This window comes from Myotis brandtii, unplaced genomic scaffold (genome assembly GCF_000412655.1).
Source record: "Myotis brandtii unplaced genomic scaffold, ASM41265v1 scaffold1636, whole genome shotgun sequence".
NCBI classification, from domain to species: domain Eukaryota; kingdom Metazoa; phylum Chordata; class Mammalia; order Chiroptera; family Vespertilionidae; genus Myotis; species Myotis brandtii.
The window spans coordinates 192,193-198,481 of NW_005355985.1; the positions used below are offsets into that span (position 1 = coordinate 192,193).

General features: G+C 48.4%; 2 non-coding genes across 2 annotated transcripts; both read left to right on the top strand.

The window, feature by feature from the left end:
• Positions 1-65: 65 nt before the first annotated feature.
• On the top strand, positions 66-138 carry TRNAV-CAC. Its single transcript has one exon. It is a non-coding gene; the product is annotated as a tRNA-Val (tRNA).
• Positions 139-2,854: 2,716 nt separating this feature from the next.
• Positions 2,855-2,927, top strand: TRNAV-AAC. The gene has a single exon. It is a non-coding gene; the product is annotated as a tRNA-Val (tRNA).
• The last annotated feature ends 3,362 nt before the right edge of the window (positions 2,928-6,289 follow it).

The following is a 6,289-nucleotide window of genomic DNA, read 5'->3' on the forward strand; positions in this document are numbered from 1 at the left end:
CGCGTCGCCCGCCGCCCGGCCGCGGGTGGATTCAGGGCGGTGTCTGCCGGGCTCCGGGAGCAGCGGTTTCCGTAGTGTAGTGGTTATCACGTTCGCCTCACACGCGAAAGGTCCCCGGTTCGAAACCGGGCGGAAACAACGGTCTCTTTTTGGTCTAGTAGTTTCTACCTCTATGGTCCCTTCCTCACCCCATCATGTCGAGGAAGGTGACTGTCACACGGATCACCTTCACTGGGACTGGAAAACATTCCTTGTAAAATGTTGGCTTTTTAATTAAAGGGAAAACATAATGGACGGGCTTCGCGTCCCTGTCTCCCAGTACACAGAGGGCTCCCTGGAGCTTTTTACTACAATTCCTGCTTTTCTCTCCTGGCCACTCCTCCCACCGCAGCCCCTCCGGCCAGGCCCAGTTTGAAATCCCCGCTCTGAGTGGTGACCCACACTACTCTTGGCACAAAGGAGTCAAGTTCATCAGTTCAGACGTTCAGCAAACGCTTGGTAGGGTGTTTGGTTTTTATCCTGAGCGATAATGATAGGCGCAGAGGCAGCGGGATCACTCTGATTTCCATCTTAAAGTGATCCTTCAGCAATGGTGAGCAGCAGGTGTGCGGGGCGTGCGGCTGCCTCGGGGAGCGGGGCTAGAACGGACAGCTGAAGTCCAGGCCACGGGAGGCTGAGGAAGGGCCCAGGCGGCAGCAGGTGAAGGCGCTCGATGCCCGGTTTGAACCCGGGCAGGAGGGAAGCTCCCAGGTTTCTGCTTTAGGTGGTGTAATAACCAAGATCAGAGACTGAGTGTTGGGAGTGGGGAGTGACAGAGGAGAGAGACGGACGGTATTCCCCCTTATCAGCAGTTCTGCTTTCCCTGGCTTCAGTTATTCGGGGTCAACCATGATCCCAAAATATTAAATGGAAAATTCCAGAAATAAACATACATAAGTTTTAAATTGTTCGCCATTCTCATGCCATGTCAATCCCTCTGGCCCAGGACGTGGAAGTTTTAAATTGTTCGCCATTCTGAGTAGCAAGATGAAATCTCATGCCATGTCAATCCCTCTGGCCCAGGACGTGGATCGTCCTTTGTCCACGCTCTCCGAGCTTTATATGCCACCCCTGGTGAGTCAGTTAGTGCCATCTGGGTTATCAGATCCCATGTTAGGGTATTGAAGTGCTTGTGTTCAAGTCGCCCTTATCTTACTTAATAATGGCCCCTAAGGTGCAAGAGTACTAGTGCTGGCCATTCGGATATGCACGTGTACTTCCTCTACGTTCCTATGTGCGCACAGGAAAAAGCATAGTTCTGGCTTCAGGCGTCGAGTGGGGGTCTGGGATATAGCCCTGCAAACAAGTGGGTGCTACTGTAATGAGGGCAACCTTGAACAGGTTGGGAGAAGCCCAAGGGGACATTTCCAGGACGCGTGGATCTGAAGCTTGGGGAAAGCCGTCATTGCTGGAGCCACAGATGTGGGGATAAAGGTTGGGTCAAGCTGTGAGGGGGACTCTGACTGCCCAGGGAGATGGCCTCTGGTAGATGGTGGAGGAGTTGGAGGAGGAGAAAAGGCAGCAGGTGAACTTCCACCAAGGCCAAGGGAGTCGAAATGGGCCAAAAGGGGTGGGGGCCGGGCTGTAGAATCCAATGATGTTGGAGTAAAGGACAGCGGTAACGAATCCATGGACCGGGACCCCTGCAGGTTCCCGGTGACTTGACCACACATCAAGGATTCTTACTCCATAGGGCTCAGCCTCTGTTCCTATTCCTGGTTCCACAGGAATACGCGTAATATTTTGCAATATTAAGCCATCATTACTACTTTTAAATTTGATTATGTGTAGATCTACGTATAACATACATTAAAACGCATCCCAATTCTGTACATTAAATGCTAGGGTTGATGAGTGTTTTTTTTTATAAAATACTTAAAAGATTTCATTAAGTTTTCAAAATTTAATAAAATTTTAGCTTTACTGAAATATCACTGACTTAAAATTTGATAGTCATTCATTTCAATCTCCTCTCTTAAAACAGATAATTTTATATAACTTATAAGAAATATATAATTATTTTGAAAGCATGTGTAAAATTAATTTCATTTTTACCTATTTGTATTTATTTTAATTTACATTTCGATGAAGATATACCCAAATCTCATATACTTTGAGTGCATTTTGTGCTTCTTTAACATATTTTTATTGATTTCAGAGAGGAAGGGAGAAGGAAATAGAAACATCAAAGATGAGAGCGTCATTAACCAACTGCCTCCTGCAGGCTCTTTCACTGGGGATGGGGCCCCACAGCCCGGGAATATGTCTTGACCAGCATCTCGTGGTTTATGGGTCAATGCTCACCCACTAAACCACGCTTAGACAGGCGTATTTTGTGTGTTTTAATTCTTTAGATCTTAACTGTCAATAGGGAACAAGTTATGTGAAAATTTAAACCTTGCAACGGTCTCCCTAGAATAGATTCTATATATGCCACCCCTGGTTAGTCAGTTAGTAGCCATCTGGATTATCAGATCCATAGAACCAGGGCCCCTAGAACCATAAACACAGTAGTGGACAGAGTTAACCAGGCTCAAGTCTTCGAAGCTACATTTTACCTTCCCTTCTGCGAGACCCGCTGCTTTGTTCACAATTTTTTTCTTTTTCTTTTTTTTTTTTTTCTTTTTTGATTTCTGGAAGTGACTGATTTTCCGACCCATTAACAGGTCGCGCTCTGCAGTTGGACAAAAATCGTTACCCAGGGACACCGGGGTATTTATATTCCCGGACTCTGACTGGGAGGTGGGCCTGCAGGCCTGGGCGGTGACGGTGGCCTACACCCTATAGGACTCAGGGAAAGGGCCTGCTACCGCCTGTTTCCGTAGTGTAGTGGTTATCACGTTCGCCTAACACGCGAAAGGTCCCCGGTTCGAAACCGGGCGGAAACAACCCCCGGGGCTCGTCCTTTTTCCCACCTGGAAGAGGTTTCTCCCCATTAGTAAATGTCTCCACTTCAGCCATTTGCCCTAGCAATGTAGGTGCCTGTGCACACATATGCGCGCGTTTTATTCGTCTCCTTACAATCCCGGACCATAAAAAGGCAACACAGGCGGGAATGCCACGCGACGACAAGTGGAATATTAGAAAGTGCAGGAAGGAAGGATCGGAAATGTCCGGAGGAAGTGAGTTCGGGAAATGTTTTCCCAGGACCACAGGGGCGGTCGCAATACCATGCACACCGTGGACCGCACCTCGCGCGGGGGACCTGGCCTGCGGCGGGGGGGCGGGGGGTGTCCCGCAGAGGACCCCAACAGTCCAGTTCACGCGGGGGGCCACCGAGGCCCCGACGCGTCTCAGGGGAAGTGGTAGATGGAAACCAGGGGCAGAGGCAGAGAGAGCCTCGGAGAAGCAGCCCGGCGCGCGGGACCCCAGCCCGAGCTCCCGGTCCCCCCCCATACAGCCGGAGTCCGCCTGGAAAAGGGGGTGCACGCTCTTGCACACTTGACGGGGCACCCTTACACCTGTGACAAGCAACTAGTTTCCCTGCTGTTCTGCCAAACCTGGAAGCCAAACCAAGAAAACATCCAAGTGGAAAATCAAATTCTCTTTAACGGTTTATGTGTCTTAAATGTAGACGACGCGTTCCTGACTCAAAGCATAGGCAGTAATGGCAAGACTTGTGAGGCCGCCTGCATTCCGTAAGCAGCGATTAAACGGAGCAACTTCAAAACGGAGCTGGAGCTGCTAGGCCAGAGCAACTGCCGCGCAGCCTGCTGCCTGGCCCCTTAGGGATGTTAACACCGGGCAGAACAGCCTTGGACTGGGCCGAGCCAGCCTATGCTTGTGAAAGGTCTGTCAGCAAAGATAACAAGAAAGCAGTCATTATGGCTGCAGGACTGATGACTACCCGACGGAAAACTAAAAACATGGTTTAGAATTAACATCGCTATGTTATGTCTCCTGCACCAATAGAAATGCCTTCCTTCTGTTGATGTAATTGCTCCCCTTCCCCTTCTCATAAAACCCCTTGCCTTTGTCTCCTAATCCGAACACTGTTTGGGCTTCTGCGTGACTCGGTGCTCACAAACAGCTGTTTTTATTGATCGCAAATAAATGTTTGTTGCCTCTCACTTTGAAAGGCCTTTTTACCGTTTGGTTAACAATTCCAATAACTTGCCCACAGAAATCAATGCCGTGCCCATTTCCTTGTCATCGCCTTGCTTTTTCATACTTATTTGTATGCCTTCTCAGAATGTATAGATGTACTCACCCAAGGAGGAGGGCCAGGGCCCAGCCATGGGTCTTAGAGACTAAGAGGAGTGAAGCATTCTGAACCCCATTTGGAAGAATCCTCCAAGTTCCCTTGCTGACCCCATTTCTTTCCACCACCCGCCTCCCACCCCCACTTCAAGCTGACTTCCTTGGTGGCCCCAGGACTCTGGGAGGTCAGAACTGTCACTCAGGCCTGTCACTCTTCTCCAGGTGGGTTTTGATCGGTGCCTCAGCTAATGTGAGTCTCACCATCTTCCTGTGGAGACAGTAAACAGATCCAGAACAACACGAGTAACCTCACAGCACTGGCGGGGCAGGAAGCTGGCGTGGGTCCGATTTCTTTGGGGTTACGCTTAATGCTGACCTGTCATTATGGCTTTGTAGCTTCCCTAGACTGACCTGGTTTCAATGACACTATGATTCTCTTTTTTGAGGCTGAAGCTGTAGCTGCTTGTCAGTCAGTGGAAGTCCCTTTCCACCAACCCCTTTGTCCTCTCAGCATCGCCCTCACAATTTGAAAGCGTCCTTGTTTCCTGGTGGCAATCACATCCTGGGCCTAGCTCAATCTCTCCTGCCCTGGGATGCAGGGACTTTCAGGGAACTCACTTTTTTGTTGTTGTTGTTGTTGTTTTCAGTGACGAGTAAAAGAAAAGAGCCAAACCTGGGTGCCAGTACAGTACACAGGCCAAAGGTCCCTGTCTCCCCACTTCTGAGTTACCCTAGGGAGATAGTTTAGAGCAGGGGTCCTCAAACTACAGCCCGCGGGCCACATGCAAATACAAATATTGTATTTGTTCCCGTTTTGTTTTTTTACTTCAAAATATGATATGTGCAGTGTGTATAGGAATTTGTTCATAGTGTTTTTTTTAAAACTATAGTCCGGCCCTCCAACGGTCTGAGGGACAGTGAACTGGCCCCCTGTTTAAAAAGTTTGAGGACCCCTGGTTTAGAGGATGTGAATTCCCACTGAGGATTCTATTTAATTGTAGCTTTGCTGGATACTTACTTTTTTTTTTTTTTCAAATAAATATTACTCCACAGCATCATTACTCTACAAAATTTTCTACCTAAATATTTAACCACTCACTAAAAAGTAACTGTAATACTCTTTGTTTTATTTTTAAACCTTTTTATTAGGAAATTTAAAGTAGACAGAATATTATTGTGAAACCCCAAGTACCCATCTCCCAGCTTCAACAATTTTCTCTTTCCACCATTCCTGTTTCACCTCTGCCTCCACCACCTCCCACCCCCTTGCTCTTTTCTTTATAGTCCTCAGATTTCACAGACTATCCTTCTGTAGTCTCTCTGTTGACCGTCTCCCCTTCCCTCTGGTAGTCCCGGTACCCTGTAGACCTTCAAAGTTTAGGAAATAATATTAGTAGCTACAGATCCCATGAACTGGGCTGTGGTATGGACTAGGCACTGGCAACAAACCTAGGGTGTGCCACTGTGAAAAGGAAACTTCATCTATTTATTTGTTACATCAGAGTAAGAAAGGGGCCAGGCCCCTACCCTCCTGTTTACCTTCTGGTAGGCAAGTAAAATAACAAGCAAGTAAACAGATAAAGAAATAACAAGAGAGCTGTAAGGACTGTGAGAAAATTAAAGACGATGATCTGATAAAGTGGCAAGCAAGCAGACAACAACATTAGAGAGCTGGGCCGGGAAAGATGCATCAGAAGAGGTGACAGTGAGCGGATGCATGAAGCTAAAGAGCCAGCCTTCCCAAAGTATTAGGGAAGAGGCCCAGGGTAGGAGGGAGCTTGTGGGTTCAAGGACAGAGGGAAGACCAGGGGTTTGGCGGGTAAGGAGCCACAGTATACCTCCTTGGCTCTTCATCCTGATGACTCCATCTCCTCCACCATTTGCTGTTTTTCTTTGCAAGTGGATTGAAAAATGAGTGGAGGCCCTAGCTGGTTTGGCTCCATGGATGGAGCATCAGCCTGCGGACTAAAGGGTCCCGGGTTGTATTCCAGTCAAGGGCACATGCCTGGGTTTCCGGCTCCCTCCCCAGGAGGGGGCGGTGCAGGAGGCA